General features: G+C 50.9%; 1 protein-coding gene across 8 annotated transcripts in view; it reads right to left on the bottom strand.

Moving 5' to 3' along the window:
* Window positions 1–24,743, bottom strand: part of PMFBP1 (polyamine modulated factor 1 binding protein 1) — a 2,317,386-nt gene that overhangs the window by 976,855 nt on the left and 1,315,788 nt on the right. The window lies entirely within an intron of this gene.

The following is a 24,743-nucleotide window of genomic DNA, read 5'->3' as shown; positions in this document are numbered from 1 at the left end:
TTTGCTGTACACAAATACAACGGCTAGAGCACGCACAGGCGGGCACACCTCGGACAGTTATGACGTCCATAGGCTGCCCACTGTCGCCGTTGCTGTTCGTACCCGCATTTCTTACGACTCCTCCACCCTCCTAGCCCTCAACCCCGGCCGCTCCCCCAACTGCGTCCAAGCCGCTCCTGGACATACCCATGGACCTTTCTCCTGCTACTCCTGCAAATTCATCGCTCCGTCAACAACTCCGCTACGATCACACCTCAGATTCCCGACCCCAACCACCTACAATGCATCCTGCTCAACACCCGATCGGTCCACAGGCACGCCACTGACCTATGGAATCTACTAGACACCATCTCTCCAGACGTCGCCTTCCTAACAGAAACATGGATGAACGCCTCCTCCGCCCCAGACATCACCATTGCCATCCCTGAAGACTATAAGATCACACGCAAGGACCGCACCGGCCACACAGGAGGAGGAATCGCTATCGTCCATAAGAAATCCATCCACATCTCAACCAGCTCTGACGCCAATCTCGCCAACTCTGAACACCTTCACTTCCAGATCCACATCGACCCCAAGACCACACTCAGAGGCACCCTCCTTTACAGACCACCAGGACCCCGCGCAAAATTCAGTGAAGACATCACGGACTTCATCACTCCACACGCGCTCCCCTCCAAAGATTACATCCTACTGGGAGACCTCAACTTTCATCTTGAAAAGAACAACGACCGCAACACCATCACCCTCTTGGACAACCTCGCCAACCTTGGACTTAAACAACTGGTCACCTCCCCCACCCACATCGCAGGTCACACACTCGACCCTATCTTCACCTCCAGCAACCATGTCTCCTTCAGCCACACTACGGACCTCCTCTGGACTGACCACAGCTGCGTTCACTTCACTTACAACAAGCCGAAACCCATCAACCACCCCCAACCAACTCTGCAAAGAAACTGGAACAAAATCACCATCGACCAGATCTCCTCATCGCTCCTTCTAAACACCCCAGCCCACTCTTCTAACCCAGACCAAGCCGCCACCAACTTCACCCTATGGTTATCCAACAGCGCCGACATCCTAGCACCACTGAAAAAACGTCAAAGCAAACCTGGCAGCAAGAAGGCCTCATGGTTCAACGATGATCTTAAGAAGTCCAAGAAATTCTGCCGCTCCCTTGAAAAAGCCTGGAAAAAAGACCCAACCACTAGCACCAAGGACGCCTTCAAAAACGCCACCCGCATACACCACCAACTAATCCGAAAGGCCAAGAAAACAGCATTCAAGGATCGACTAGATAACAACGCCCACAACAGCAAGGAACTTTTCAACATCGTCAAGGAATTCACCAATCCCTCGGCCAACTCCAACGACATCACCCCATCTCAAGCCCTCTGCGACTCCCTAGCCTCATTCTTCCACAACAAAATTGCAGACATCCACAACAGCTTCGACAACCAACCCGGCGACCAACCCACCCAACCATATGCTGACCTTTCACCCCCCTTGAACACCCTTAATGAATGGAACCCAATCTCCACTGAGGACACCATCCGCCTGATGAACTCCATCCACTCAGGATCCCCCACAGACCCATGTCCTCACCACATCTTCAACAAAGCAGACTCCGTCATAGCACCGCACCTCCGAGACGTCATCAACTGCTCCTTCAACTCCGCCACCTTCCCGGAAAGCTGGAAACACGCTGAACTCAGCGCCCTTCTGAAAAAACCCACAGCGGACCCCACCGAACTCAAAAATTACCGCCCCATCTCGCTCCTTCCTTTCCCGGCCAAAGTCATCGAGAAAGCTGTCAACAACCAGCTCGCCGCTTTCCTCGAAGCCAACAAATCCCTCGACTCCTCACAGTCTGGCTTCCGAGCAAAACACAGCACTGAGACCGCCCTCATCGCAGCAACAGACGACATTCGAACTCTACTGGACAATGGAGACACAGTCGCCCTCATCCTCCTCGACCTCTCTGCAGCCTTCGACACAGTCTGCCACAGCACCCTTTTACAACGCCTCAGAAACATCGGAATACAAGGAAAAGCACTCGAATGGATCACCTCGTTCCTCACAGGAAGAACCCAGAGAGTCCGCCTTCCACCTTTCAAGTCCGAGGCCACTGAAGTCATCTGCGGCGTACCACAAGGATCCTCACTCAGTCCCACCCTCTTCAACGTATACATGAGCCCCCTCGCGGCCATCGCACGCCAACACAATCTCAACATCATCTCCTACGCGGATGACACTCAACTGATCCTTTCACTCACCAATGACCCCAGCACCGCCAAAACTAACCTACACGAAGGAATGAAAGAAGTTGCCGAATGGATGAAACACAGCCGTCTGAAACTGAACTCAGACAAAACAGAAGTCCTCATCTTAGGTACCTCCCCCTCTGCATGGGACGACTCCTGGTGGCCGGAAGCCCTTGGAAAAGCACCCACCCCGACAGACCACGCACGGAACCTAGGTGTTATCCTGGATTCTTCACTTTCAATGAACAGACAAGTCAACGCCGTCTCCTCATCCTGCTTCAACATTCTTCGCATGCTCAAAAAAACATTTCGCTGGATCCCCACCGAAACCAGAAAAACAGTCACCCATGCCCTGGTCACAAGCCGATTGGACTACGGAAACACCCTCTACGCAGGTACTACCGCTAAACTCCAGAAAAAACTCCAACGCATCCAGAACGCTTCAGCCAGGCTCATATTAGACATCCCGCGTAACGAACACATCTCTGGTCACCTGAAAAACCTCCACTGGCTACCCGTCAATAAGAGGATCACTTTCCGACTTCTAACCCACGCACACAAAGCACTCTACGAAATCGGACCAGAATGCCTCAACTCACGACTTTCCTTTTACACCCCCTCCCGCCAACTACGATCTTCAAACCAAGCCCTCGCCACTGTACCTCGTATCAACAAGACCACCATGGGAGGTAGATCCTTCTCTTACCTGGCAGCTAAAACATGGAACTCACTTCCCACCTACCTTCGCCTTACCCAGAACCACCTAACATTCAGAAAGCAACTTAAAACATGGATATTTGACAAGTAATCCTCCTCCCCTCCCTAAGCGCCTTGAGACCCTCTGGGTATGTAGTGCGCTATATAAATTCTTTGACTTGACTTGACTTGACTACTTACACTGGGACCCCTAGCGATTGCACTCCGAGCTAGGGCGGCGGAGGCGGGCATACTGGTTGGAGAAATCCATAATTTGGTCTCCATATATGCCGACGAAATATTGGTGTTCCTCTGGAATCTGCAGGGTGATCATTCCCATCTAGCGACCATCTTTGAATGCTTTGAGAACATCTCTGGCCTGGCCATAAACCCGGGAAAATCCCTAGGCTTCTTTTTCCGGGAAGGACAGCGGCCTACCCACATACAGTTTGGTACCTATGAGATCCAGGTGGCACCGACCACGTTCAAATACCTCGGCATCAACGTGTACCGGGATCCGGAAGACCAGATCGAGGGTAATGTACGGCGGGCGATCAATGGCCTCCGGAGTAGCGTCAACTTCTGGACGTCCCTGCCTCTATCTGTAATGGGCCGGGTGGCGATCTCAAAGATGGTCCTACTTCCCCGGATACTGTACTATTTCGTAAACTTGCCAGTGCTACTTTTTTTAACCACATTAAATACATTATTAGTCACCCTTATATGGGGATCGGGAAAAAGGCGAATAAGCCTCAAGAAACTACAGCTGAACGCCCGACAGGGAGGCCTAGGCGTGCCAGACCTACGAAGCTACTATTATGCAAGCCAACTCCAATGGCTAACACATTGGGGGGCGGGTGGAAACCTCCATGAGATTGCTTTCACAGCAGACAAACTGGCACGCGGAGACCGGCACTCCCTTCTACTGCCCGCTGCCAGGATCCCCAGAGACTGCCACCCCCTATTACATGTAGCTTTGAGATGTTGGAAACAGGCACTGAAGTACACAGCAGGGACTACTCCCTACGCAGACAACATCCCCCTCCTGGGACTCCCAACGCCACAGGGGAACCTGACACGACGCAGACTACAACCCTGGACAGATGCTGGGGTGGACAGAGTGGGGGACCTGTTCGGGGACGGCACCCTGCTGGATCACGCCTCCTTTGCACAATCCACAGGTGCCCCGCCACGAATGTACCTTCTGCACGCCTCGGTGACCCACTATGTACGACATACATGGGCTCCACAACGCACAAAGCCAGACCAACACGAGCTGGTTCATCTCCTCCACTATATGGGGACGGGTGGACACCTAGTAAAGTGGTTATATGTAGGCATTAGAGTACATGCAGCTTTGCCCCTCACCACACTTAGGGAGGCTTGGGCTGCGGACACGGGGGAGGCCATAACAGACGGGGACTGGAAGACCATTCTGGGTCACCATAGGAGGGTGTCCAGAAACGTTAAATTCAAATTCATACAGGCAATGTTTTTACATAGGGCATATCTCACCCCCCAGAGGCTCCACAGGATGTTCCCTGCCACCCCCCACAACTGCCCTAGATGTCAGGAGGATGAGGCAAGTATCGTTCACATGTTGTGGACATGCCCGAGAATATGCAATTACTGGGTGACGATCAGGAACATATTGCACACTGTAACAGCCCTGCGGATCCCTGAAGGGGCACTACCCTGCCTGATAGGACACAGGAAGAGATCCAAGACCTGTAAGGCACAACTGAAATTTATAGACTTAGCCCTCCTGTTGGCACTCAGGGTTCTCACTATGAGGTGGAAATCGCCCAGACCCCAAATGTAGATATATGGCGATCTGACCTGCTGAAATGGGGCAAAGCGGAAGCTGCGGCATTACGTAGAGAAGAAGAGAAAGAATTGCGTAAATATCCTATAGCGCAAGAATGGGACGGAATGCTGATAGAGCTGGAAGGTGTAGACCTAGAAATGCCACAAGGACATACCATCTGACCGTACACATGATAGGTAGAATGCCGGTGCGGACGGATGCTTATGCACGATGCACCGGATAACCAAGCCTAATGACTGTAACACTCTCTGGAATGACGAAAAGCTAGTATGTCCAAAGTGCAGAGTGTGTACAAGGACATAGCCAGGAGACAGGGAGGGGGAGGGAAGGGGCTGAGGGGCAGTTCACTTACAGGCGTTATTGTAATTTGAATGCACATATTAAAAACTGTACTGGAATGTTATTTGGATATGGAAGACACGGCGGAAAGTTGAATGCGAAGAATGTTACGCCACAGTTCACAGTTGAAGAAAAAGGAAAAGACTGATAGAATCTATTATGATTGAATGTACCATGTCATAACTGTTACAGTCATGAATAAAAAGTTTAAAAAAAAAAAAACAAGCAAGCCTGGCACAGGTAAGTTGATAAATACTTTGCAGTAAATATACAGTTTGGAATGCTGTTGTAAATGTACTTTGACATGGTCTCAGTTTGAATTACTGGTAATGCAATACTGTGGAATGCTGTACATGTACTTTGTATCGATTTTGCAGTAAAAATCACAGGTAAGTCACTTTTACGTTACTTTTGAGATTATTTTTGAGATTACTTTTTCTACTCAGTGTGATCTGCCTAGATATCACACTGGGATATTTCCTAGAGAAAAGGTAAGTAAAGTTTGCACAATTGTTATTTTTCAGGTATCCATACAAATCAACTCCACACAGAGAAAAACAGTCAGTAGATTCATATGGAGAGAAATGAAGTTAACAGTTACCAGGTAAGTAATTGGTCTTTGGAGGTGAGCTTCTGGGGTTAACAAGGGTTTCCCCAGGGTCATGGATGCACTCTTGTTAAACCCTCAGCGGCACTAGGGCGGCCGGGTGCAGAGTGCTGAGGCCCAATGTTATCCAATGGGGGATAGGCTCTGGTTGGTGGCTGCTGACGAGCAGGCCACTGGGTTGTAGGAGCAAAGCTCCAGGACTTTAGCTCAGGGTAAATGGGGAAACAAAGTAGCACCAAAGGTGCACCATCAGCAGCACTAGGGCGGCCGGGTGCAGGGTGCTGTTTTGACGTCGGGCGCCCTGTTGGTTTCAATGGTGAACCTCCGGTTTGCAAATGCACTGCAGGCTCAGAGTGAATATGCTACTTACCAGTATGCATCTGTTCTTGGCATGTAGGGCTGCTAACATTCATATCTTTTGCATTAGATCGCCGCCTAGTGTTGGGTCCGGATGATCGCACATTGTTGTCCTGGAAGAGTCTTCGAAGTATCCTGAGATAGGTGGCTCCTCCCCTGGACTACAGTGCGCATGGGCATCGGCTCCATCCCCAGATTGTTTTTAGCCAGTGTAAAGGATGTCCATGCTAATGATTGAATACAAGAGTATGTCTGCAGCTGCGACAGGCACCGGGGAGGAGGGTGGGCGATATGAATGTTAGCAGCCCTACATGCCAAGAACAGATGCATACTGGTAAGTAGCATATTCAGTTCGAGGCATGTGGGCTGCTAAATTCATATCTTTTGCATAGAATAAATAGCAGTCCCTCCATTAGCGGCGGTTGCCTGTGCCAGCTGCAGAAACCTGAAAAAGTGTTTTGAGAACAGCCTGTCCTACAGCTGCTTGCTGCTTGGAATGTACATCAACACAGTAGTGTTTTGTAAAGGTATGTGGAGTAACCCACGTGGCTGCTCTGCAAATATCTTCTAAAGGAATGTTCCCCAGGAAAGCCATAGATGCCCCCAATTTGCGTGTGGAGTGCGCCCTTGGGGGTATTGTCAAGGTACGTTTTGCCTTTTGATAACATATTTGGATGCACTTAACAATCCACCTGGCTATTCCTGCTTTGGAAATAGGGTTGCCCTTGTGCTGTGGCGCGAAGGCAACAAAAAGCTGTTTTGTTTTCCTAAAGTGTTGTGTCCTGTCAATGTAGTACATCAACGCCCTCTTGACATCTAAAGTATGAAGCATTCTTTCCGCCACCGTTTGTGGGTTTTGGAAGAATGCCGGCAAGTCAATAGTTTGGTTGAGATGAAACTGTGACACCACCTTCGGAAGGAATTTTGGGTTAGTACGTAGTACCACCCTATTTGGATGAATCTGAATGAATGGCTCTTGGATTGTGAGCGCTTGTAGCTCACTAACCCGCCTCAGTGACATAATAGCTATTAGGAAAGCTACTTTCCACGTTAGGAACTGGAGTTCACACGAGTGCAGTGGCTCAAAAGGTGGTCCCATCAGTCTGGTGAGGACCACATTGAGGTTCCACACCGGAGCTGGCGGTGTTCTTGGGGGAATGACTTGTTTCAGGCCTTCAAGGAAAGCTTTAATGGCAGGCACCCTGAAGACAGAGAGATGCTGCCTATTCTGAAGATAAGCTGCTATGGCGGATAGATGTATCCGAATAGAAGTGTACGCCAGATTGCACTTGTAAAGATGTAACAGATAGCAAATGATGTTAGGGATAGATGCATCTAGCGGGTTGATGTTATTGGCTGTACAGTAAATGACAAAACGCTTCCATTTTGCAGCATAGCATGCTCTGGTAGTAGGCTTTCGTGCCTCCTTGATGATGTCCATGCATTCTGGAGGTAGGTGAAGGTATCCAAACTCTAGGACTTCAGGAGCCAGATCGCCAGGTTGAGCTGTTGCGGATCTGGATGCTGAATGTCTCCATGGTTCTGCGTCAAAAGTCTGGGCGTGAGGCGCAGCCTTTGATGCGGCACCACCGAGAGTTCGAGGAACGTGGTGTGGTGTACCATGCTTGGCGCGCCCACGTTGGAGCAACCAGGATGAGAGTCATCGAGTGCTGCCTTAGCTTTCTTGCCACCAGCGGTATCAGAGGGGCTGGCGGAAAAGCGTACGCAAATCTGCCTGACCAGTTCATCCATATCGCATTCCCCTGCGACTGTGGGTGAGGGAACCTGGCGGCAAAGTGTTGGCATTTTGCGTTTTCGTTTGTGGCAAACAGGTCTATCTCCGGATGACCCCACTGCTGGAAGTACGGGTGGAGTACAGACGGGTGTAACTCCCACTCGTGCATTTGATGGCTGTATCTGCTGAGCAGATCCGCCATCTGATTGTCCTTGCCCGGGAGGTGCTCTGCCATGAGGAAAATGTTCCTCTGAATGGCCCACTTCCACATGCCCTGAGCCAGATGAGACAGCTGTGGCGAGTGGGTGCCCCCCTGCTTTTGAATGTAGTACATCGCGGTCATGTTGTCCGTCCGGACTAACACTACCTTGTTGCACAGATGTACAAGGAAGGACTTGAGCGCCATGAAGATTGCCATCAGTTCCAGATAGTTGATGTGCATCTTCTGTTGCTGCGTCGTCCATAGTCCCTGCACCGTGTAAGTGAGCAGATGAGCTCCCCATCCCTGGAGAGATGCGTCCGTTGTCAGGATAATCTGTGGCACTGGCTCCTGGAACAGTCGGCCCTTGCAAAGGTTGTGTGGAGTCCACCAATGCAGAGAGTCGTATGCCCGACTGGTAACCAACACTAGGTCTGTTAATTGTCCCTGAGCCTGCGTCCACTGATTCGCTAAGCACTCCTGGAGCGGACGCATATGTAGACGTGCGTGAGGGACTATGAAGATGCAGGAGGCCATCATGCCAATCAACTGCATGAACACTCTCGCTGGAAGCGAGTGTTGCGGTCTGAACTTTTGGATTAGCGACTGCATGCTGTCTATCCTGACTTGGTTTGGCTGGGCCATGGCCGTCAGGGTATTGATTGTCGCACCTAGAAACTGCCGGACATGCGCCGGCTGAAGATGCGACTTTGGGTAGTTCAACGAGAAGCCCAGATCGTGAAGGAGGTGAATGGTAGTCGACATGTCCGCGGCGCACTGTTGTTCCGACTTGGCTTGAACGAGCCAGTCGTCTAGGTAGGGGTAGACATGGATGTTCTGCCTCCTGAGGTGCGCCGCCACTGTCGCCAGACACTTGGTAAACACTCTTGGGGCTGTGGTCACTCCGAAGGGTAGGACCTTGAACTGATAATGGTTGACTTGGATAGTGAATCTGAGGTATTTCCTGTGGGATGGGTGTAGTGGAATGTGGAAATAAGCATCCTTGAGGTCCAAGGTTGCTAAGAAGTCCCCTTGGTTTAACAAGGGAAGAATCTGTTGCAGTGTAAGCATATGGAAATGTTCTGAAAGTATATACAGGTTGAGGGGACGCAGATCCAGAATGGGTCTGAGAGATCCGTCCTTCTTTGGAATAAGGAAGTACAGGGAATATACCCCTGTGCCCTCCTCCTCCACCGGCACGAGCTCGATTGCGCCTTTTTGCAGCATCACCACTACCTCCTGCTGCAATAAGTGCAAATGCTCTGCGGACATAGGCCGTTGCCTTGGTGGAATGTTGGGTGGAGTGGATTTTAACTCTAGACAATAACCGTACTGGACAAGTTGTCGCACCCACCTGTCTGTGGTGATGTTTCTCCAGACGGGCAGGAACTGCTGTAGTCTCCCCCGACAGGTGTTAAGTGGTCGGGGGGCAGTGACAGAGAGTCACTGTTTGCTTGGGGCAGAGGAGCGGGAGTTGTTGTTTCCTCTGCCACGTCCTCTGGTGCTGTTTCCTCGGTAACCCCCTTTGTTCTGCTTGGGGTACGAGGATTGTGCTCCACCTCTAGAGAATTGTGATTGTTGACCCATCTGTCCTCTGGTGACTCCACGTGCACCTGAGCGACGAAAATTGTTGCCACGGAACTGTTGTGATTGTAGGGCCCCCATAGACTTAGCAGTTTCGTTGTCTTTCTTAATCTTTTCCAAGGTGGTGTCAACATCTGGACCAAACAGTCTATCAGGATTGACGGGCTGATTAAGTATGGTTGTTTGAATGTCTGGTTTAAACCCCGATATGCGGAGCCACGCCTGCCGTCTCAGCATGACGCTAGTGTTAATAGCCCTAGCTGCTGTGTCTGCGGCATCAAGTGCACACTTTATGGCTGCGTTGGAGATCAGTTTTCCCTCTTCTATAAGCAGTTTGGTGCCCTCTTGAAACTGCGGAGGCAGGTGTTCTAAAACGTGCTCTAGGGTGTCGTAATGCGCCCTATCATAACGTGCCAAGAGTGCCTGTGTATTCGCAATACGCCAAAAATTGGCAGCCTGTGCAGCTACTCTTTTGCCTCCTGCCTCTAGGACTTTTGACTCCTTATCCGGGGGAGGAGCTTCACCCGTTGTTTGGGAGTTCGCCCTTTTACGGGCATTTGCGACCACAAGGGAGTCAAGCGGCAACTGTCCCCGAATGTATGCAGGGTCTGCAGGTGCTGGTCTGTACTTTTTTTCGATACGTGGATTGACCACCCTCGCCCTGGTAGGTTCTTTAAAGATGTCTGCAGCATGCTTGAGGACCCCTTTGAGCATAGGCAGTGTCTTTACTGTCCTTTCAGAGACTGAAAAAGTGTCAAATAGAAAGTCTTCTTCTACTGGGTCAGCATGCATGTCCACATCATGATTAGCAGCTGCCCTTTCAATGAGTGCATGAAAACCTGCAGAATCTTCTGTTGGGGATGCACGTGCAGTGAAAGGCTGTGGGTCTTGCCCCACATTTTGGGTGCCTTGGTCCCCTATGTCATCATATGAATCTTGCTGTGCATCAGGTTCATTGATGGGGAAAGTGTATTGGTCATCTTCACCATATCCCTCACCCTCAGAGTGTTCTGGGGAAGGAGTTGGGCTCCTTCTAGGAGGAGGCTGGATAGGTTCCATCAGTGTTGAAGCGTCCTGAGTAAGCCTTTTCTTCTTCAGGGGGATAACATAGGAGTCCACTGGCTGTGAAGTGATCCTCCTCTTGTAAAGGGTCAATTTGCCCGTGTCTGCGTCGATAAAACGCTCAGAATCCTCCTCTGAGTCGAGTAGTCGACCTGAAAGTGCTCCAGACGTTGAAGAATCCGACTTCTTTGGCGTCGTTTTTGTTGAAAAGGCCTTCGGCGCCTCTTTTGGCGGCAGAAGGAAGAGAAGTTTACTCGCAGGCTTTGCCGGAATGTCCACCGGCTTCTGTGGCGACGGCATCGGAGCCGACGTAGCAGAGGCCTTCTCCCTGATTCTCTGTAGGGAAGAGGCGACGAGGGACGCGTCACTTGCAGCGGCCTTTGGCGCCGACGAGGAGGTCTTGACCTTGCCCTCGGATCCGACGTCCTGTTGGCCCTTCTGAGTCTTGGACGATGATGCCGCAGCCGCCGACCCAGAGTCCTTGGACCGATGCGTAGATGTTCCAGCTTTCGATCCGTGTGAGTTCGCTGGCTCCGTCTCCACCACGCGTCCGACTAACGAAGTCCCAGTCGGAACCGGAGCCGTGTCGCTGGCTTTGGCGGGCTTTGACGGCGTCGCAGCGGTCGACCCGTGCCGAACTCCCTTTTTAGAGGAACCCTCCTCTGGCGCCGATTTCGACACTGCGGAATCGACAGATTTCTTCGACTTCTGTGGACCGGTGGCCGACGGAGTCGATGAAGCAGCGGGTTTAGGTGTTTTTGGATGGACGGCCGCCATCTTAGGGACGCTCAAATCCATAAGTTTCGGTTTCGATTTAGGGTCGGCCATTTTAGGTGTAGTCGATACCGTAGGTTTCAGTTTCGGTTTCGATACGGCGTGCGCTGCAAGTATGTCCGTGGCCGGGCCTGAAGGCGGGGCCGTGGCTTGCGGTACGGGGTCGTGGGTAAGGCCGACTGGCGATCCCGTGACCCGAGCCTGATCCTCGTAACCTTCGGGGCATAGCTCATCCCCTGAGCTATCTTCCGCGGCCCCATAAACCTCTTCGACGTCCCCTACCTCGTCGACGTATTCAAGGCCTTGACCCACGACTCCGTCGTCGTCTACCGGATCTGCCTCGACTTCCGTCTCGGGCGGGGAGATTTGAAGATGATGGCTCTGGTCCTCCTCTTCTTGGTCGCCGAAGATGTTTTCTGGATCCGGGGCCGCTTGTCTGGCCTCGAGGCGCACCGCGCGCCGAAGCTTGAGTGTCTTCTTTGACCTGAATCTGGCGCAGGCCATGCAGTTGTCTGCGTTATGGTCTGGTGAAAGGCATTTGTTACAGACCGGGTGCACGTCGATATGTGGGTATTTGGACCCACAGAGCGGACAGTTTTTAAACGGACTCCGCTCCATGCCGAAAAGTTGCGGTCGTGTCGCGATGAGAAGGCCTCGGTGTCCGAAGAGTGAAACGACTCCGCTGATTCCGACTCAAAGAGACGGAAGAACTCGAGACCGTGCGCAAACAATACCGACGTAAGGAATATAAGGCCTTTTGGCCCGTAAAAAGCTAGTTTTTCTCGGTTCCGACAGAGAGACGTCGAGACCGCATCCGAACCCAATGGCGGAAAAAAACAATCTGGGGATGGAGCCGATGCCCATGCGCACTGTAGTCCAGGGGAGGAGCCACCTATCTCAGGATACTTCGAAGACTCTTCCAGGACAACAATGTGCGATCATCCGGACCCAACACTAGGCGGCGATCTAATGCAAAAGATATGAATTTAGCAGCCCACATGCCTCGAACACATAGGTCTTCTGGGTGTGACCACCACTTCAAGAGGTAAGTTGGGAAGTTAGAGGTTGGGTAAGCACCATCGGTTTGGGCACACAAGGCCATGGGGCGACGGGTGCAGGGGTGTCTTTTGGGGTTGGATCTTCTTACCAGCTTCTGGTCACGGTTGGGGGAACCTTCTGGATTTAGGCTGCAGGCGTCGGCTGGAGACTTAAGGCAGGCTAGGGGTCGCCGGATCTGGGGTCAGGATAGCCGGGCTGACCTCCTCGTGGTGTTTGCAGAGTGGGGCGGATCCGCGGTGCCTGGTCGGAGCCAGAGGTTGCAGATGAACAAATCCGGTGATCACTGGAGACAAAGTCTTTGTAGTGGAAGGCAGGTAGGTCCTCCGGGGTGTTCGAGGTTGCTGGCTGCAGGACGCAGTGGGATTTTGCAGGAGCAGGCTCGAGGGGGAGACAGGCAGGTAGGGCTGAAGCCAAGTCAGTTGGAATCTTCCTTTTGTTTGCTGCTGCACGGCTGTTCGGTGCCTCTTCTTTTTCTTCTTGTAGTTTTTTCTTGTCTGAGGAAGCAAGGTTCAGGGGTGCCCCTTAATACTCGATTTAGGAGTGTTACACGTAGGTAAAAAGTCAGGGACTAATGGGTCCCTTCCCTGGGGTGGGCACACCCCCTATTATGCCACCCTCCAGTGGGAGGGGGCATGAGCCTGTCCCTGGTTGGCTGAGCCCCCCCAACTGCAAGATGGCAGAGATTGAGAGTTGTGCTTCACCTTGCCTCCCCCAACTGAGGGTTGGCGTTGGCAGAGGTGGGCACACCTCTCTTCCTCACTTGTTTTTCCCGCCGGTTTTCCAGTCCAAACTGGGGGTTCAGAACCAGTTGAGACTGTAGGAGAGTGGGGTCTGCAATCCTATGGCCACCCCAGATTTTTGCTTTTTGCTTCACTGGTTTACGACTTTCCCTGGCTGTGGGACTGCTAATCAGACCCGCAGCCTAGCTGTTCTCTCTCTAAATTACAACCATGTACCTTAGGTGCATTTTACCAATTGGTACTGGGCCACCTTATCAGTCCCTGTACAGCATACCTTAGGTATCCAGGGCATAGGTGTACCCAGGGCCTACCAGGGGCTGAAGCATGTATTATGCCACCCCTGGCTGGCCACCCAAACAGACACAACTGGCTGCACGACAGCTGGGGCAAGGTGGTGTAATCACCCTTTGCTTTAGATATAGTATACCTATATCTAAACCTAAAATGGACACATATATTCCTATCAGTCACTCCTATTGCAGGCCTTATCAATCCTGAAGGCAGAGTGCTTGGAATTATGTGAGATGGTGCTCTGGCATGAGCTGAGCCCGTTTGCAGCTTGCGGAACTAAGTCCAAATAGCTGTTCCATGATAACGCTATACCATATACTCTTAAGTGCATTATAATCCTCGCGGTTAAATGCTAACTTTGGTATAGCATTATCAAAACATGTCGAGTAAGGTGTCATACGAATTGGAATACTAACCCCTCGCCAATTCTGGCGACGGGGTTAGCATTCCACCGTTCTAGAGGGACACGACATGTATGTAACTGTGAACCCCGGTTAAAGTCAGACACGGCCTCAGCTCCACAAAATGGATGCTGCCCCCGAGACACAAGTCTGCCCTCCTGCTGCTGGGAGTCCTTCCAGCAACGAAGGCCTGGACAAAGGGTTTCCTGTCAGGGACGGTGCTAGCACCATCCCAGACAGGATTTTGTGTATCCCAGGTAGGCAGGGCTGAAAGGAAGGTGACTGCAAGTGGCACCCCGGTGCTCACTGTGCATATGCCGGCTCAAACCAGTTCCTGGGGCACCCCAGCCCCTGAGCTGGGGAGAGACCGGACAAAGGAGAAGGGTGTAACCACCCCCTCCTGGTCCCACCCATAGGGCAGGACCTAGTCGCGTGCCAGCCCCTTTTCTTAGGATAAAGGTAGGAGCAGGGCCCCTTCCCAAATTAGATCATTCTGAACCTTGAACTACTTTCCACGAAAGGAACTCTTGACTTTTCTGAAGACCTCCCTTGTGGCTAAGGAGTAGCCACCCTGCACCAGCAGGCACCATCGAAGCTCTTGCGGTTTGCTGCACGTCCATCCTCCGGATCAAGACTGCCCAGCTCGACGAGACCCGGATTCCCTGCCATCTCTGACCTCTACCTACATCATCCAGCCCAGCTGAGATTCGTAGGTGTGACGAGACCCGTGGGACCGGCCATCTTCAAGACCTGCACGACGCTTCACCAGCACGACCCCCGAGAGACCCTCGAATAGGTGCACTGGGGTTTGAGAAGCCCTAACCCTAAGCAGCTCCAGCACCGAAGTCCAGCCTCCCAGCATCCACGAGATCTGAGTGGGGCCCTTCTGCTCTTTGCTGCTTCCCGCGTTGTCTGGTCACTTGCCCGTTGGCTAGTGGCCCTCCTGACGACGTACCACGACGATTTCACCGCTGGTCTGGTTGCTCCAGACTGGCCCTTGCTCCCTTCCAAGAGAGGAGCACCCCGGACCCTCCTGGTCCACTCCAGACGCCATCTTGACTCCACCGCGTGGGCTTGCCTTTGACAAGGTTTGTTGCTCAAATCCTGAGTCCAGCATCGCCGACAGCCGACAGCCTCGTGGGACAGCTCGCACCTCCAGCCTGCACGCCGACAACGCCTCCTGGCCCGTGTCGCCCACTCACCTGGTCGAGGTGACTTCATCCGGTGCCATCCTGGTGCCCACATAATCACTGGCTAGTGATTAAGAACTAAGTCCCCTCTGCTTTCAGGTCATCTCCTTCACTGATCCAGCCTTGGATCACACCGAACTTCTTCACTGGTCGCCTGCCAGCAACATCTTCTTTCAGGCTCCATAGACTACAACGAGGATTCCCGACGTCATTTGAACCCTATGCAGCCGCAGCCCCTGGGCTAGGTAACTCGAGCATTTCAGTGCTCCAGCACAGGTTCACTCTCCTAGTGTCCAGATCCTTTTTCGTTTTTAGTCTACCTAGTCGGATTCGTCCGGAAACAGTAACTTTAGAAACGCTAGCATCCATAGACTTCTTCCCGCATCCCGCGTGAGAGTGCACACTCTGCACCCGATCTCCCTAGGCCTCCTGCTCCTAACCTTAGGGTTCAGTAGTGTAGTCCTAGCGATCCTGAAGCCTCTGGATCTTGTTACTTACCTGCTAGTATTTCGCATTCCACTTTTTGTGTATATGGTTTTTTGTGCCCCTAGGGCATTTGTGTAAATTGTGCAACTTGAAGTATTTTCGTAAGAGTTTTGTATTGTGCTTAGCTCCCTGACTCATAAAGAGTTCAGGGTAGTCTTGTTATAAATAAATATCCTTTATTTTCATAACAACTTGTGTGGTGTCCTTTCACTTGGTGTTCAAGGGGTATATGTGATGGTAAAACAGCTGGCTTAACACGCCCTCTAGAGTTTAGCCTAAAGACTGCTCTTGTCCACGCTACTAGGATAGCTGGTCTAATAAGGTTGACTTACAACCAATCATCAATAAGGGTTGTTTGGTATGATACAAAGTGATCACTAGAATAGTGAGCACTATATATCAGGCCAACTTCTCACATTGGTGTGCAGCGGTTGGGATTTGAGCTTGCTGTTGTTTTACCTCGCACGTATCCTAAGAATATCAATTGAAAGATCACATAAGTACCCAGGTACATATAACTTAACTTAGAATACTCTGAGTTCTACTGAACCAGCTGTTGTAGTGCAACAGGGCTTAGCACACCCTGACTACAACTCTTAGCAAGGGATCAGTAGGTAAACCCATAGTGTAGGTAGGTGCATCACTTACACCACACTAGAAGCATGTCCACCCATGGAGAGTCTTCAGAGACTCCCCTTGTGGTTGTTGACCCTCCACAGGTCACTTCCAGATATGCAGCCCTTAGCTTCCAGGAGATGAGACAATTGTGTACCTCCAGGAAACCAAAAAAGGGTTCTAACCCTACCACTCCTTTTCTGTTAGGTCTCTTAGAGACTTATGATGCTAGAAGAGCTACTCATACAGATGGGAGCATGCCAGCCTTAGAAGGTACCCTTGGTGATCCTGACCTCCCTGAAACTGAGGAAGTAGAGGAGGAAGAGGATGAAGAGGTTATTTCTGGGGATGAGGCAGACAATGGTCCTGAGCTAGTCAGCAGACTTACTAGGGCCAACTTAGACCTACATAGGGAAGGATCTGGGGGACCCCCAGTACTGACCCTAAGCAGGCCTAACTTTGGAGTTAGAAGAGATAGGTCTCATTCTAGGGACTCCAATAGATCTGTGCACTCTCATGGCTCTGCTCAGAGGAGAATGACTTCTCCCCAGAGGAGAATAACTTCCCCTCAGAGGAGAGAACATGAAGCAAGGATGAAACAGGCTAATCGGAGGATTCAGAGGGAAGAACTTGCCCTTGCCAAGGAGAAGCTTGCCTTTGCTAGAGAGCAACAGTTAAGTGGGGTAGTCCCCGCTGGTGGCAGCAATATCCCTAAGGATAAAGACATGAATTTTGATACTAGACACCTGAGTAAAATAGTGCCCCCCTTTAAACAAGGGGATGACATCCACAAATGGATGACTGCTTTGGAGAGGGCCTGCACTGTCCAGTGCATCCCCCAGAGTCAGTGGGCAGCTATTTTGTGGCTCTCCTTTGAAGGTAAAGGTAGAGATAAGCTCCTCACTACTAGAGCTGAGGATGCTAACAATTACCAAGTCTTGAAAAATACACTGATTGATGGGTTTGGCTTAACCACTGAACAGTACAGGTTGCTGTTCAGAGACACCCAGAAAATGCAGTCTCAAGATTGGGCTGACTTTGTAGATTGTGCCACTAAGGCTTTTGAAGGCTGGTTACTGGGAAGTAAAGTTACTGATTACACAGGATTGTATAATCTAATTATGAGAGAACAAATCTTAAGTAATTGTCAAAATCAGTTGTTGCATCAGCACCTTATTGACTCAGATCTGACCTCTCCCCAAGAATTGGGAAAGAAGGCAGACAGATGGGTCAGGACAAGGGTCAAGCAGCAGAACCAGAACCAGGGTGGAGGCCAGAAGAAAGCAGATCCAAAGGGTAATGAGAATAAGCAAAATGACCAGAAGTCTTCAACAGGGCCCCAACAATCTAAAGAGGGTGGGTCCCAGAATTCCCAAAAGAAGAAGAATGGTCAGAAGAAACCATGGTGCCAATACTGCAAAGGTAATACTCACTGGTTTAGTGAGTGCACCAAGAAAGGCCCAACTCCTACCACTACTGCCCCTAAGGCATCTGCACCCCCTAGTACAGTTAGTAGTGGTAGTAATCCTCCTAAGGCTATAGTGGGGTTAACCCTGGGAACTGAGGCGGGCTCTGACTTAGTCAGAACACCTACTCAGACTGTTCTTGTTTGTACTGGGGACATGGATATGACCCCTACAATAAGTCCCAGTACTCTGGGCAAGTACAGGCAGACGCCTTTGATTAATGGAAAAATGGCTCAGGCCTACAGGGACACTTGTGCCAGTGTCACCATGGTGACACCTAACTTTGTGGACCCTGACCAGGTAATACTGGGAGCAGACTACCTGGTGACCAATGCTAGCAATGCCACTACCTCCCATAGTATGGCACTTGTTAACTTCTCCTGGGGAGGGGTAAATGGCCTCAAAAGGGTTGTTGTTAGTTCAGACCTCCCTGTGGACTGTCTTTTGGGCAATGATTTGGAATCCTCCTTATGGTCAGATGTGGAGTATAGGACTCATGTGGAAATGTTAGGTTTGTCAGCACATGTCCTTGCTGTGACTAGGTCACAGGCCAAGAAATGCCCAGCTGAACTAGTACTGGATCCTGGAACAATGGACCAGACACTACCCAAGAGAAAGAGCAGTAGGGGTAAGATTGACTCTTCCCTCCTGCCTCAGGTGATGGATCAGCTCTCTCAGGAGACTGACCCCAAGACCCCAGAAGGAACTGTCCTAGAAGAGCTTGAGCCTGAACAGGTTGAGTTTCTTGGGACAGGGGGCCCTTCCAGGGAAGACTTGAGGCAGGCACAGTTAGACTGTTCCTCTCTTGAAACCCTCAGACAGCAGGCTGCTGCTGAGGCTGCAGGGAATGCCACAGGTGCCCATAGAGTGTACTGGGACGATGGACTCCTTTACTCTGAGGCAAGAGACCCCAAGCCTGGTGCTACCAGGAGGCTGGTCATCCCCTTGTCTCTGAGAGGTTTCCTTCTCACCTTGGCCCATGAACTTCCCCTTGCAGGTCACTTAGGCCAGAATAGGACTTGGGACAGGCTTGCCCCACACTTTCACTGGCCCCATATGTCTGAGGACACTAAGAACTTTTGTCGTTCATGTGTCACCTGCCAAGCCAGTGGCAAATCAGGTGGCACAACAAAGGCCCCCCTTATACCACTACCTGTGGTGGGGGTTCCCTTTGAAAGAGTGGGGATTGACATTGTTGGACCAATGGACCCCCCAACAGCATCTGGGCACAGATTTATACTGGTGGTAGTGGATCATGCCACCAGGTATCCAGAAGCTATACCCCTTAGAACCACTACAGCTCCTGTTGTGGCAAGGGCCCTGGTTGGAGTTTTCTCCAGAGTGGGGTTCCCTAAGGAGGTGATCTCTGACAGAGGTGCAAACTTCATGTCAGGATACTTGACTGCTATGTGGAAGGAATGTGGTGTCAATTACAAATTCACCACACCCTATCACCCACAATGCAATGGGCTTGTTGAAAGATTCAACAAGACCCTCAAAGGGATGATAAAAGGGTTACCAGAAAAGCTTAGGCGAAGATGGGACATCCTTTTACCCTGCCTTCTGTTTGCTTACAGAGAGGTCCCACAGAAGGGGGTTGGTTACAGCCCTTTTGAGCTTTTGTTTGGACATCCTGTAAGAGGACCCCTATGTCTTGTGAAGGAAGGATGGGAGTTACCTCTCAAAAAGCCTAAACTTGACATAGTGGACTATGTACTTGGTCTCCGCTCCCGGATGGCAGAGTACATGGAGAAGGCATCTAAAAACCTGGAGGCCAGCCAAGAACTTCAAAAAGCTTGGCATGACCAAAAGGCTGTCCTAACTGTTTACCATGCAGGACAGAAGGTGTGGGTGTTGGAGCCAGTGGCCCCAGCAGCTCTCCAAGACAAATGATCTGGACCCCACATCATCATTGAACAAAAGGGAGAAGTCACCTATTTGGTAGACATGGGAACTCACAGGAGCCCTCACAGAGTACTTCATGTGAATAGGCTCAAAGCATTTGTTGACAGGGAGGACATGGGCTTGCTCATGGCCACAGATGAGGGACAGGAGGAAGAGAGTGACCCTCTCCCAGACCTGCTCACTCAGAACCCTGATGATGGGTCAGTGGATGGTGTAGTCTTTTCTGACAGCCTCTCTGAGCCTCAGCAACAGGATTGTAGGCAAGTCCTTCAATGCTTCAGACAAATGTTTTCTCTGTCCCCCAGTCAGACAAACTGGTGCACACATGAGGTGGACACTGGAGACAGTCTGCCTATAAAGAGTAAAATCTACAGGCAACCTGACCACGTCAGGGACTGCATAAAAACTGAAGTACAAAAGATGTTGGAATTGGGAGTCATTGAACCCACAGAGAGCCCTTGGGCTAGTCCTGTAGTTCTAGTGCCTAAACCTCACACCCAGGATGGTAAGAGAGAGATGAGGTTTTGCGTAGACTACAGGGGTCTCAATGCTGTCACTAAGACAGATGCCCATCCAATACCAAGAGCAGATGAACTCATTGACAGATTGGCTTCTGCCAAGTTCTTGAGTACATTTGACCTGACAGCTGGTTATTGGCAAATCAGGTTAGCTGAGGATGCCAAGGCCAAGACAGCATTTTCTACCCCAGGAGGTCATTACCAATTTGTGGTGATGCCCTTTGGTTTGAAAAATGCCCCTGCCACTTTTCAAAGGTTGGTGAACCAAGTTCTCACTGGGTTGGATGACTTTTGTGCAGCATATCTAGATGATATTGCTGTCTTTAGCTCCACCTGGGAGGATCACCTGATCCACCTGAGGAAAGTTTTAGAGGCCCTGCAAAAGGCAGGCCTCACTATCAAGGCTACTAAGTGCCAGATAGGGCAGAGTCAAGTTGTGTACTTGGGCCACCTTGTAGGTGGAGGCCAAATTCAACCTCTGGAGAGCAAGATACAGGCCATAAAGGACTGGGCTCCTGCAACCACCCAGACACAGGTCAGAGCTTTCTTGGGCCTGTCTGGTTATTACAGGAAATTTGTCAGAAATTATGGAACCATTGTGACTCCACTTAATGACCTGACAAGTAAGAAAATGCCAAAGAAAGTTCAGTGGACAGTTAGCTGTCAGAAGGCATTCGATGACCTAATGCAGGCCATGTGCACTGCACCTATTCTCAAGAGTCCAGACTACTCCAAACCTTTCATTGACCAAACAGATGCTTCTGAGTTGGGTGTGGGAGCTGTTCTATCTCAGCTGAATATTGATGGTCATGACCAGCCCATTGCTTTTATAAGTAGAAGGCTGACCCCTAGAGAGAAACGTTGGTCAGCTATTGAGAGGAAGGCCTTTGCTGTGGTTTGGGCCCTGAAGAAGTTGAGGCCATACTTGTTTGGTACCCACTTCAAAGTTCAGACCGACCATAAGCCCCTCTTATGGCTAAATCAAATGAAGGGTGAAAACCCCAAACTTCTTAGGTGGTCCATTTCCCTACAGGGGATGGACTTTACAGTGGAGCACCGCCCAGGAACTGACCATGGTAATGCAGATGGTCTCTCCAGGTACTTTCACTTAGAGCAAGAAGACTCACCTGGTCAAGGTTAGTTTAATGTCCCTACGCTTGGGGGGGGGGTTATGTAGGAGAGTGGGGTCTGCAATCCCATGGCCACCCCAGATTTTTGCTTTTTGCTTCACTGGTTTACGACTTTCCCTGGCTGTGGGCCTGCTAATCAGACCCACAGCCTAGCTGTTCTCTCTCTAAATTACAACCATGTACCTTAGGTGCATTTTACCAATTGGTACTGGGCCACCTTATCAGTCCCTGTACAGTGTACCTTAGGTATCCAGGGCATAGGTGTACCCAGGGCCTACCAGGGGCTGAAGCATGTATTATGCCACCCCTGGCTGGCCACCCAAACAGACACAACTGGCTGCACGACAGCTGGGGCAAGGTGGTGTAATCACCCTTTGCTTTAGATATAGTATACCTATATCTAAACCTAAAATGGACACATATATTCCTATCAGTCACTCCTATGGCAGGCCTTATCAATCCTGAAGGCAGAGTGCTTGGAATTATGTGAGATGGTGCTCTGGCATGAGCTGAGCCCGTTTGCAGCTTGCGGAACCAAGTCCAAATAGCTGTTCCATGATAACGCTATACCATATACTCTTAAGTGCATTATAATCCTCGCGGTTAAATGCTAACTTTGGTATAGCATTATCAAAACATGTCGAGTAAGGTGTCATACGAATTGGAATACTAACCCCTCGCCAATTCTGGCGACGGGGTTAGCATTCCACCCTTCTAGAGGGACAAGACATGTATGTAACTGTGAACCCCGGTTAAAGTCAGACATAGCCTCAGCTCCACAAAATGGATGCTGCCCCCGAGACACAAGTCTGCCCTCCTGCTGCTGGGAGTCCTTCCAGCAATGGAGGCCTGGACAAAGGGTTTCCTGTCAGGGGCGGTGCTAGCACCATCCCAGACAGGATTTTGTGTATCCCAGGTAGGCAGGGCTGAAAGGAAGGTGACTGCAAGTGGCACCCCGGTGCTCACTGTGCATATGCCGGCTCAAACCAGTTCCTGGGGCACCCCAGCCCCTGAGCTGGGGAGAGACCGGACAAAGGAGAAGGGTGTAACCACCCCCTCCTGGTCCCACCCATAGGGCAGGACCTAGTCGCGTGCCAGCCCCTTTTCTTAGGATAAAGGTAGGAGCAGGCCCCCTTCCCAAATTAGATCATTCTGAATCTTGAACTACTTTCCACGAAAGGAACTCTTGACTTTTCTGAAGACTCTCCCTTGTGGCTATGGAGTAGCCACCCTGCACCAGCAGGCACCATCGAAGCTCTTGCGGTTTGCTGCACGTCCATCCTCCGGATCAAGACTGCCCAGCTCGACGAGACCCGGATTCCCTGCCATCTCTGACCTCTACCTACATCATCCAGCCCAGCTGAGATTCGTGGGTGTGACAAGACCCGTGGGACCGGCCATCTTCAAGACCTGCACGACGCTTCACCAGCACGACCCCCGAGAGACCCTCGAGTAAGTGCACTGGGGTTTGAGAAGCCCTAACCCTAAGCAGCTCCAGCACCGAAGTCCAGCCTCCCAGCATCCACGAGATCTGCGTGGGGCCCTTCTGCTCTTTGCTGCTTCCCGCGTTGGCCGGTCACTTGCCCGTTGGCTAGTGGCCCTCCTGACGACGTACCACAACGATTTCACCACTGGTCTGGTTGCTCCGGACTGGCCCTTGCTCCCTTCCAAGAGAGGAGCACCCCGGACCCTCCTGGTCCACTCCAGAAGCCATCTTGACTCCACCGCGTGGGCTTGCCTTGCCAAGGTTTGTTGCTCAAATCCTGAGTCCAGCATCGCCGACAGCCTCGTGGGACAGCTCGCACCTCCAGCCTGGACGCCGACAACGCCTCCTGGCCCGTGTAGCTGCAGAGTCCAGCGTCGCCCACTCACCTGGTCGAGGTGACTTCATCCGGTGCCCACATAATCACTGGCTAGTGATTAAGAACTAAGTCCCCTCTGCTTTCAGGTTGTCTACTTCACTGATCCAGCCTTGGATCACACCGAACTTCTTCACTGGTCGCCTGCCAGCAACATCTTCTTTCAGGCTCCATAGACTACAACGAGGATTCCCGACGTCACTTGAACCCTATGCAGCCGCAACCCCTGGGCTAGGTAACTCGCGCATTTCGGTGCTCCAGCACAGGTTCACTCTCCAAGTGTCCAGATCTTTTTTCATTTTTAGTCTACCTAGTCGGATTCGTCCGGAAACAGTAACTTTAGAAACGCTAGCATTCATAGACTTCTTCCCGCATCCCGCGTGAGAGTGCACACTCTGCACCCGATCTCCCTAGGCCTCCTGCTCCTAACCTTAGGGTTCAGTAGTGTAGTCCTAGCGATCCTGAAGCCTCTGGATCTTGTTACTTACCTGCTAGTATTTCTCATTCCACTTTTTGTGTATATGGTTTTTCGTGCCCCTAGGGCATTTGTGTAAATTGTGCAACTTGAAGTATTTTCGTAAGAGTTTTGTATTGTGCTTAGCTCCCTGACTCATAAAGAGTCCAGGGTAGTCTTGTTATAAATAAATATCCTTTATTTTCATAACAACTTGTGTGGTGTCCTTTCACTTGGTGTTCAAGGGGTATATGTGATGGTAAAACAGCTGGCTTAACACGCCCTTTAGAGTTTAGCCTAAAGACTGCTCTTGTCCACGCTACTAGGATAGCTGGTCTAATAAGGTTGACTTACAACCAATCATCAATAAGGGTTGTTTGGTATGATACAAAGTGATCACTAGAATAGTGAGCACTATATATCAGGCCAACTTCTCACAGAGACCAGTTGCTAAAAGCAGCAAGTGGCCTGGGGAAGCTCACAAAGGTGGCAAGTCTTTGAAGCTTCCCCTTCGTGAACCCTACCCATCCTGGGGGAGGAGGCTTGGCATCTCGTCCCAGGATGTGCATTGTTTCAGGCTCCAGAAAGCAGCAGGCTCTCGACCCAGGGGTCCAGAAACATGTCTGGTGGTGGCAGCCGAAAGCAGCCACTCAGCCTGGACACTAGTGGTGGGTTAGTTGTCAGAGCGCATCTCTAAGATGCCCTCTGTGTGCATTTTTCATTAAATTCCACACTGGCATCAGTGTGGGTTTAATGTGCTGAGAAGTTTGATACCAGACTTCTCAGTTTTCAGTGTAGCCACTATGGTGCTGTGGGGTTCATAATGACTAACTCCCAGAACCATATACTCTTAATGGCAGCACTGCACTTACAATATCTAAGAATGGACTTTGACACTGTAGTGGTACAGGGCTCATGCACATGTACCCTCACCACTGGTATAGTGCACCCAGATAGAGGCGTGACTGACCTATGCCAGGGCAGTGGGTTACAGGCATGGCACACAGATGTGTGTGCCATGTCGACTCTTCACTTTGTTCTGCACCAAAACACGCAGCCTGCAAAGGCAGTGTGAGAGTGTAATGGTACATGACCTCTGAGGGTGGCACAATAATTGCTGCACCTCTTAGAGGTCTTCTCTGGTCACAGTGACCTGGGTATCTGTGGTACCATTTATAAGG

The sequence above is a fragment of the Lissotriton helveticus genome, chromosome 12, assembly GCF_964261635.1.
Source record: "Lissotriton helveticus chromosome 12, aLisHel1.1, whole genome shotgun sequence".
Taxonomy (NCBI): domain Eukaryota; kingdom Metazoa; phylum Chordata; class Amphibia; order Caudata; family Salamandridae; genus Lissotriton; species Lissotriton helveticus.
Note: the sequence above shows the minus strand (reverse complement) of the source record. Positions and strands in the feature narration are given on the sequence as shown.